The 8,762-nt window shown below is 38.5% G+C and overlaps 1 long non-coding RNA gene across 1 annotated transcript; it reads left to right on the top strand.

The window, feature by feature from the left end:
- The first annotated feature begins 2,408 nt into the window (after window positions 1-2,408).
- LOC135100284 (uncharacterized) lies at window positions 2,409-8,412 on the top strand. The gene is made up of 3 exons (XR_010268573.1): window positions 2,409-2,562; window positions 7,828-7,961; window positions 8,225-8,412. It is a non-coding gene; the product is annotated as an uncharacterized LOC135100284 (long non-coding RNA).
- The last annotated feature ends 350 nt before the right edge of the window (window positions 8,413-8,762 follow it).

Genomic DNA, 8,762 nt, shown 5'->3' with positions numbered 1-8,762 from the left:
TAAAATAAATATAACAAAATAATAATAAATAACCCCTGGCTTTCGAGTGGCACCAGGGAGTGGGGGAGCATTACACTGGTGGCAAGAGCGGTGGGATGTACAGTTGTTGTAGTTCACCGGGAGTGTGTGTTATTCACGAATAATGTGGAAAATTTCTTTTGTTGGACACAGTCAAATTCCTAAAAATTTTGAATTCCCAAACACTGAAATTAAAATTTTCCGTGCACCTGGGACTAAAGCCAGCGAATTTTTTTTCAAGACTTGCGTGTGAACAAAGTCTTGGAATGGGAACATGATCTAACGATCCTTTTGAGTCGGTAGTAATGTCATAAATGTTGATGCTAACCCATTAGAAATTTTCAACCACTTCAAAGAAATTTACCAAGAAATTGAAACAAACTGCCAGTTTGTAGTGTATATCTGCCAAGTTGAACCTAGAATTCGTGCTTGAAATATTCCTGCAGGAATTTACAAGAGAATTCAGTGTGGGATAAACAACATAATCAAGAGATCACTTAAAACACCTAACATTCTTTTTAACAATGTGAGTTTTGTAGAAAAGTTAAGTGGTGATGGAGTACATTGGAGTGGGGCTGGCAGAGTAAGAGTTGAGTGTAAGTTTAAGAAGAAAATTAAAGGATTCATTGGGGAAGACGAGGTTGGTGAGTGAGGAGTGGTGGTCGATAAGTCTAGGGGAGCCTGAAGAATACTCTTGTGTCGGAGGTTTATGAGGATCGAACCTCTACCCAAGACTTACGTAATCTACATCTCACCACAACCAGTTGTAAAAAATGGGTGATCAATCCATACTCTCAGTGGGGGGCAAATTCTGGGAAACAAATGGAGGAAACTAACTCTAACCCTCTCAAAACCAGTCCAGTAAAAACAGAAGAAAAAGAACATAACATCAGTACGTTGGAACAAGAAATAGACAGCCTTAAACAAATAGTGCGCAACAAAACCGAATACTACAACGTTTAGGTGCTAACTTGCAAACTCCCACGCGTCAGATAACGACAACTAAACCCCATGACATGTATTAGAACTACATTAACTACAGGGAATTAATGCAACTAATCAGCTCCAGGTTTTCTTTGAGCTAGTTGAACAGTGCAGTGAGATTGATGTCAGGAGAGTATAAATAGCCAAAGGGAGAGTTAGTAACGAGATAGCAGCTCTCATTCATAACCATCAAAACTACACAACTATAATACTTGAATATAGAATATGAACGACAGTGGCTCGAGGCTACTCATACACCTACATTAGGTAGAGTTAAACCAAAAAAGAAAGACTATCCACTCAAACATGACATCCAACCCGAAACTCACACTGTAAGTCCTAATGATCGATCCCAATCAAATGCTACATCCAGAGAATCCTTAGAAGTCGATGAAATAAAGAAGCAGATCAAAGACTTAACAAAACAAAATTGGGAAATAACAAACTTCTCCACATCAACCGCAAAATGAGTGTTACTGCTCACACTGCAACTCTCATTCATATAGTCTGAGAGAATGTTGGAGGAAACCTACTAGAGGTTCCTGCTTTGATTGTCGACAATATGGTTGTTGGCGAGGAAACAAATATTGCCCAGGAAAACCAAAGACCATATGACTAGCTCAAGCTCACACCTCCCCAACTATCAGCATAGCTGTTAATAACAAAATAGTGAGAGCAGTAGTTGATACTGGTAGCTTATCAAGGAAGGAACAGTAAATAAAATGGGGAGTGTAATAAATAAAAGACATGCCCTTCCTAACTTGCAAGGAGTCACTGGATCACCATTAAGAATTGGCATGGTTTGGTTAGAAATTGGAGTCGGAGAAGATCATGTACATAAACAATGGTTCCCAGTAGTTCCAAACAGTTACCTGGATGCAGATCTATTACTAGGTACTGACGTTCTATCAAGAGCCCCATTTACTTGGAACGGAAATAAAAACATCATAGTATGGGGAAATACTCTCTATGTTATTAGTCACATCAAGAGACAAAGGAGTAAAGTAGAAAGAGTGAGAGCAACCCCACTAACCCTAGATCAAAATGACCAATTAAAGGACATCAGACTTACCAAATCTATAAGGATAGAACCTTACCAAACACAATTCTTACCTATCCCAGTACCAAGGAAACCAGGAGAGACTGCTAGTTCATTCCCAACCCAAAATAAATCCTGACAACTTGCCATTCCTCACTAAAGTAGATGAAAACAGCAATATTTATTTGCCTTTCATGAACAACACAAAAGGTGTCAAGGAAGTTAAACAAGGAACTTTACTAGGAAAATTCGAAAGAGGAGCTGCCATTTGCGTTGTCACTGCTTCATTCATAATTGTGAATTTTTTTTTTTTTTTCACCTCCTCTGATTTACTGCCTGCTAATTCATTGTTAACTTTTTCAGAGTACGTAACTGGCGGGAGTTTGGGATCTTAAATCGGATGTACCACCAGGGAGTAGTAAATGCTGAAGAGTGTCTCAAGCCCATATCAGCAAGACTGGACTCCTGGCGCGCCCTCAGCCTGGAAGATTTCTACGGCGTTTTTTTAGTATACTGTTGTGGTAAGGAAGTGCAGCCTGAATGTTTGTATTATCACAGTATTGTCTTGAAAATTCCAAACCGTAGGTTATCATATTCAAATAAGAAATTAATATATATATATATATATATATATATATATATATATATATATATATATATATATATATATATATATATATATATATATATATATATATATATATATATATATATATATATATATATATATATATATATATATATATATATATATATATATATATATATATATATATATATATATATATATATATATATATATATATATATATATATATATATATATATATATATATATATATATATATATATATATATATATATATATATATATATATATATATATATATAATGTTTATTTAATGTTGGAGGGGCACCGGCCGAAGCAACAAAACTATTAGAAAAAAAAAAAAACCTCACTGAGGTAATGGTCCTCAAGGAGAGTTAAAAGCATACATCAAAATTTAGAGGATAAGTGTCTTGAAACCTCCCTCTTGAAAAAAAATCAAGTCATAGGAAGAAGGAAATACAGGAACAGGCAGGGAGTTCCAGAGTTTATCCAAGAAAGGGATGAATGATTGAGAATACCGGTTAATTCTTACATTAGAGAGGTGGACAGAATAAGAGTAAGAAAAAGAAGAAAGTCTTGTGCAGTGAAGCCACGATAGAAAGGGAGACATGCAGTTCACAAGATCGGAAGAGCAGTTAGTGTGAAAATAGCTATACATGATAGCAAGAGATGCAATAGTTGTTGATAAAACGAAAAGTCTTTCATTCTACCCTGTCTAAAAAGAGTACTATGACTGGAATCCCTATATATGTAATGCACACTCCATTCATGGTCAGACAAGGGCCCTCTACAGAGTTAGCAGCTGCAGGAGAAGGAAGAGGAGAAAAATTGGAGACGACTCAGAACACCTCACTTCATAGAAGCTGTTTTAGCTAGAGATGAGATGTGGAATTTCCAGTTCAGATTATAAGTAAAGGACAGACTGAGGATGTTCAGTGCAGAAGATGGAGACAGTTGTCTGTCATTGAAGAAGAGGGGATAGTTATCTGGAAGGTTGTATCGAGTTGATAGACGGACGAATTGAGTTTTTGAGGTATTGAACAATACTAAGTTTGCTCTGCCCCAATCAGAAATTTCAGAGAGATCACAAGTTAAGCATTATGTGGCTTTCCTGTGTGAACTGTTTACTCCCTGAAGGGTTGGATGTCTATGAAAAGACATGGAAAAGTGCAGGGTGGTATCATCAGCATAAGAGTGGATAGGACAAGTAGATTGGCTTAGATCTGTTACAACCACAAATTCCTGCTCTTCCCTCAGTTGCTTCAAATGGACTAGCCACCCCCCCCTCCACCCCAAGTCACCTCCTACATGACTGAGTGCAGGGCTTAATACAGGTTACAAGGTCCACTTTTGACTCACAGACAAGGGAAATACAATAACAATTTACTCCCACAGCTGAGAAAAATCGACAACTACATCTAGGGAGAGACAATTACAACGTGACACAACAACTTATATGATCGAGATATAATACTAAGGAGGAAAACCTTCCTTGTAACGGACCGCCTACTTACAGCGAGGTATTATAACACTCTTCTGGTAATACAATATAACTCCCCCTTAAAAGGGGGAGAGATAAATTACTGCAAGGCAGTTCAAAAGAATCCTCTGCGTCAAAAAAGGAGCTGGAGAAGCCCTCCCGCCCTGATCGCAGTAACATTTAACACAATAATATGAGTACAGACGAGCGTCCACACATGAACTGTACAAGAACTTGGTCCGCATATACTCGTACACACAGCCGAGGAGTCATGTCCCTGGATATGGAATGCATTATTATTAACAACACTCCCTGGCAGACTACTATGGAGACTCCTATGCTACTTAAACAGGCTGGGGTGTATGGACCTGTCTAGATGTCTAGCTGTAATCCCTTCTCGGTCTCTGCCAAACAACACTGTCTGCCTTAGTACGTCTATCTCTCGTGGTGGCTACTTAATGACTGAATGGGAACGCGGGGCAACACTCTCCAACCTCACTACTACAGAGGGAAGGGGTAAAAAAGAGGGGGTGGGGTGGCGGCATACATACATATATACAAGCCTGCCGATTTGTGCACACTGCTAGCTGACACAATAAGACACTTTTTCTTCTGAAAATTCTAGTGATTAAACTATAAATCCTGGATGAATACAGATTACTTTATCATCAAGAGCAATTCTTTAACTAAAGACAGAATAAGATGAAAAAAACTTTTGATTTCATCTGTACCGAGTTAGCAGCTGGTGGATGAGAAAAATTGGAGGAGACGTCTCAGAATGCCTAACTTCATAGAAGCTGTTCTTGCTAGAAATGATATATGAAATTTCCAGTTAGATTATAAGTAAAGGACAGACCGAGGATGTTCAGTGCAGAAGAGGGAGACAGTTGAGTGTCATTGAAGAAGAGGGGATAGCTGTCTGGAAGGTTGTGTTGAGTTGACAGATGGAGGAAGTGAGGTTTTGAGGCATTAAACAATACTAAGTTTGTTCTGCCGCAATCAAAAATTTTAGAGAGCTCAGAAGTCAGGCATTTTGTGGCTTCCTTGTGAGAACTGTTTACTTCTTGAAAGGTTAGACGTCTACAAAAAGACGTGGAAAAGTGCAGGGTGGTATCATCAGCGTAGGAGTGGATAGGACAAGAAGTTTGGTTTAGAAGATCATTGATGAATAATAAGTAGAAAGTAGGTGACAGGACAGAATCTTGAGGAACACCACTGTTAATAGATTTAGAAGAAAAACAGTGACCATCCACCACAGCAGCAACAGAACGGTCAGAAAGGAAACTTGAGATGAAGTTACAGAGAGAAGGATAAAAAGCCATAGGAGGATAGTTTTGAAATCAAAGCTTTGTGCCAGACTCTGTTAGAAGCTTTTGATACGCCTAAGGCAAGAGCAAAAGTTTCACCAAAATCCCTAAAAGAGGATGACCAAGACTCAGTAAGGAAAGCCAGATCACCAGTAGAGCGGCCTCTACGTAACCCATACTGGCGATCAGATAGAAGGGTGTGAAGTGATAGATGTTTAAGAATCTTCCTGTTGAGGATAGATTTAAAACTTTAGACAGGCAGGAAATTAAGGCAATAGGACTATAGTTTGAGGGATTAGAATGGTCACCCTTTTTAGGTATAGGCTGAATTTAGCAAACTTTCAGCAAGAAGGAAAGGTAGATGTTGATAGATAAAGCTGGAAGAGTTTGACTAGGTAAGGTGCAAGCACAGAGGCACAGTTTTGAAGAACAATGGGAGGGACGCTATCAGGTTTGTAAGCTTTCTGAGGGTTAAGGCTAGCGAAGTCATGAAGTATGCAATCAGAGGGTATGTAATCAAAGGGTGGAGGAGAGGGAGGAACAACCCCTAAATTATCCAAGGTAGAGTTTTTAGCAAAAGTTGAAGTGAAGTGAAAATTAAAAATAGATGAGATTGCAGTGGTGCCATCAGGTTGATGGCAAATTCAGGAAAAATGAAGAAGCAAAGTTGTTGGAGATGTTTTTGGCTAGGTGCCAGAAATTAAAAGGGGAGTTAGATTTTGAAGGATTTTGACTCTTTTTAATGAAGAACACACAATTGTTTAGGTCATGTTGATATAAATTGGTTCCATTGGATAAAGCCTGTGTTAACTTGTGCTTTACAGGAAATGAACAGGTCAGACTTGATTACTTTTACACTTTTTTTATGTATGAGTACATATATAGACCTTAATTATCACTATAATATAGAACTAAATTCTGATAAGTAAATCTTTGCGTGGATCTTTTTAATACCAATCTTGTCTAATTCCCAATTTATTTATAGTGGTAACTAATTCTTAATTTGTATTAAATTAATCTTAATAACTCCTTAATATAACTTTACAATTCATATACAAATCCCACAGTAGACCAATGATACATTGATGTTATGCGTGATATCAGTAGAAATTTCCACACCCCAATTAAGGTGCTTCTCGTGGCTAAATCTACACCATCTTCAGATAGTTTTCTCAGCGTTTTTATGACATTTCAAAGGGATGCATGACAGTGGTAGCAAATAGCGAACATCCCAAGTTTGTGACTTGTTGGCCAACGGTGGGACAGTATCAAAGTTTAGGTTTTCCTGTGTAAGAGAATGGTCTCAACTCTTTTACCAAAAAGGAAACTAAAGAGAGTTTCTTCTTAATATATGGATATCTAAAACACCAATAACGGATCTCAATAGAGTTAATGGAGATACAGTGGCTCCAAAAATTATCCTTGGAGTTGATGGTCTTAACAACTTTATATCCGTGTCAGGGGTTCAGTCCCCAGTGAAGGTGCCTCTCATGGCATTTTTTTTTTTTTTTTTTCCACCAGAATAATTCCTCTATGTGTTTATAAAACAGCTAGCATATTCATTACTGGCATTCCAAAGTGAGGCAGGTATGAAACACCAACGATCAGTCACTTGATGCAATGTTCCCTTGAACGGTATATCTCAAGTCACAACAGTCTGCTGATATAAAGGATAGTCAATTCGGCTCACAAATGGGAGGTCTTGGATTTTAATTTCGAGCTAAATGTACACAACTTGGGCTTGTCTCCTTTTATGCTGCAGTCCCTTGCTCATCCAGCAGAGGATGCACTGAATGTGTGCCACACTAGCTGAAGAATTGTGAACCTAATATATGCCAGCGAGCCTGCCAAGATGTCCCAATCATGGTGTGGCACGTATACCCTAAACCCCTTGAACTTTTGCAGATGTCTGTCTTGAAATGACATCATATAAGATGATAATAATAAAAAGGTAAATAGAGAGATTGATAAATCATGGTCATAAACCAAAATAACCCGCCTGATTGGAATAGGAGTTTGATCATCTAACCATGGAAAGGTTAAGGAGGACTGGTATGATTGCAACGACTGAACAATCACTTGGTGCTGATATAAGATGACATGGTGAGGTTTGAGAGACACGAGGAATGAAGGTCTGTTTCAAGAGTTTTTGTTCAATGCTGCCATGCGATTTGGCCAATCCATTCGTCAGAATGAATTTTAACATAATAGAAATAGTTTTGATCAAAGTTAAGGTTAAATTTTCCAAGCTATTTTTCTAAAAATGATCCTCATTATATAATGATTAATTTGAATAACCTGATCTCTCTCTCTCTCTCTCTCTCTCTCTCTCTCTCTCTCTCTCTCTCTCTCTCTCTCTCTCTCTCTCTCTCTCTCTCTCTCTCTGCAGGAATAGGAATAGCAAGTATCAAGTTCATGGTAGAACTGACTCTGAGAAGACTGCCCAGTCTGCATATATCTCATGCCTGAGCGACTCTTCACCTGACGTGATCCTTGACACCGGTAGCTATTGCTTTAGTGACGGTAGGTTTCAATGTGTGGGTACACTCTGCTTTGCCGAAGATTATTTTTTATTGCACAAATAATTGCACTTGCAATCAAAATTACTCACTCAAGTTAACTTGTCTTGTTATAAGGTAAAGTTCTGTACTATGGAGCAAAGGAATCAAGGCACCCTTGTCCATTGATCAGCATGTGAAAAGTGACATTTGCATTTTCACATTTTCCTATTCTCCTTTAAACCTCCACTGATAGCTCTACCCCTCCCCCCTCCCCCTTTTTTTCAGTATTCAAGTTCGAAGTGTTTCAGCAATAGTGACGGCCACTTCTCTCAGGAGGATGTCTAATCTGGAGTGAAGCCTTATGATGTCCGCCAGTGTTTCAACTTTCATCTAATTGACATCACTATAGGCAGAGTATCTGAATAATGTGGGTTATGACTTCACTTGATAGCATTAATAAAAACTAGCACTAACACCAGCGGCACTTGAATACAGACCCCCACATCTACTACTGCATGTACTGACCACTCAGCCACCATTTCCTTCAAATTAAGCTTGCGTACTTGAATATAGACTATTTGTTATTTTATCATCTCTCTCTCTCTCTCTCTCTCTCTCTCTCTCTCTCTCTCTCTCTCTCTCTCTCTCTCTCTCTCTCTCTCTCTCTCTCTCTGTCGTGTAATTTTTTTTACGAGTAAATTACCAACACTATTTACAACTCGTTGCGCCCTTCCAGAGGCGCGGACGGGTTTACACTATTTACAGCTTGCTGCAACGCGCCCTTCAGGAGCTACGGGCGGGTTTACAATATTTACAACTCACT

This window comes from Scylla paramamosain, chromosome 5, assembly GCF_035594125.1.
Source record: "Scylla paramamosain isolate STU-SP2022 chromosome 5, ASM3559412v1, whole genome shotgun sequence".
Taxonomy (NCBI): Eukaryota; Metazoa; Arthropoda; class Malacostraca; order Decapoda; family Portunidae; genus Scylla; species Scylla paramamosain.
The sequence above is the reverse complement of the archived record's forward strand: the minus strand, read 5'-3'. Positions and strand labels throughout refer to the sequence as shown.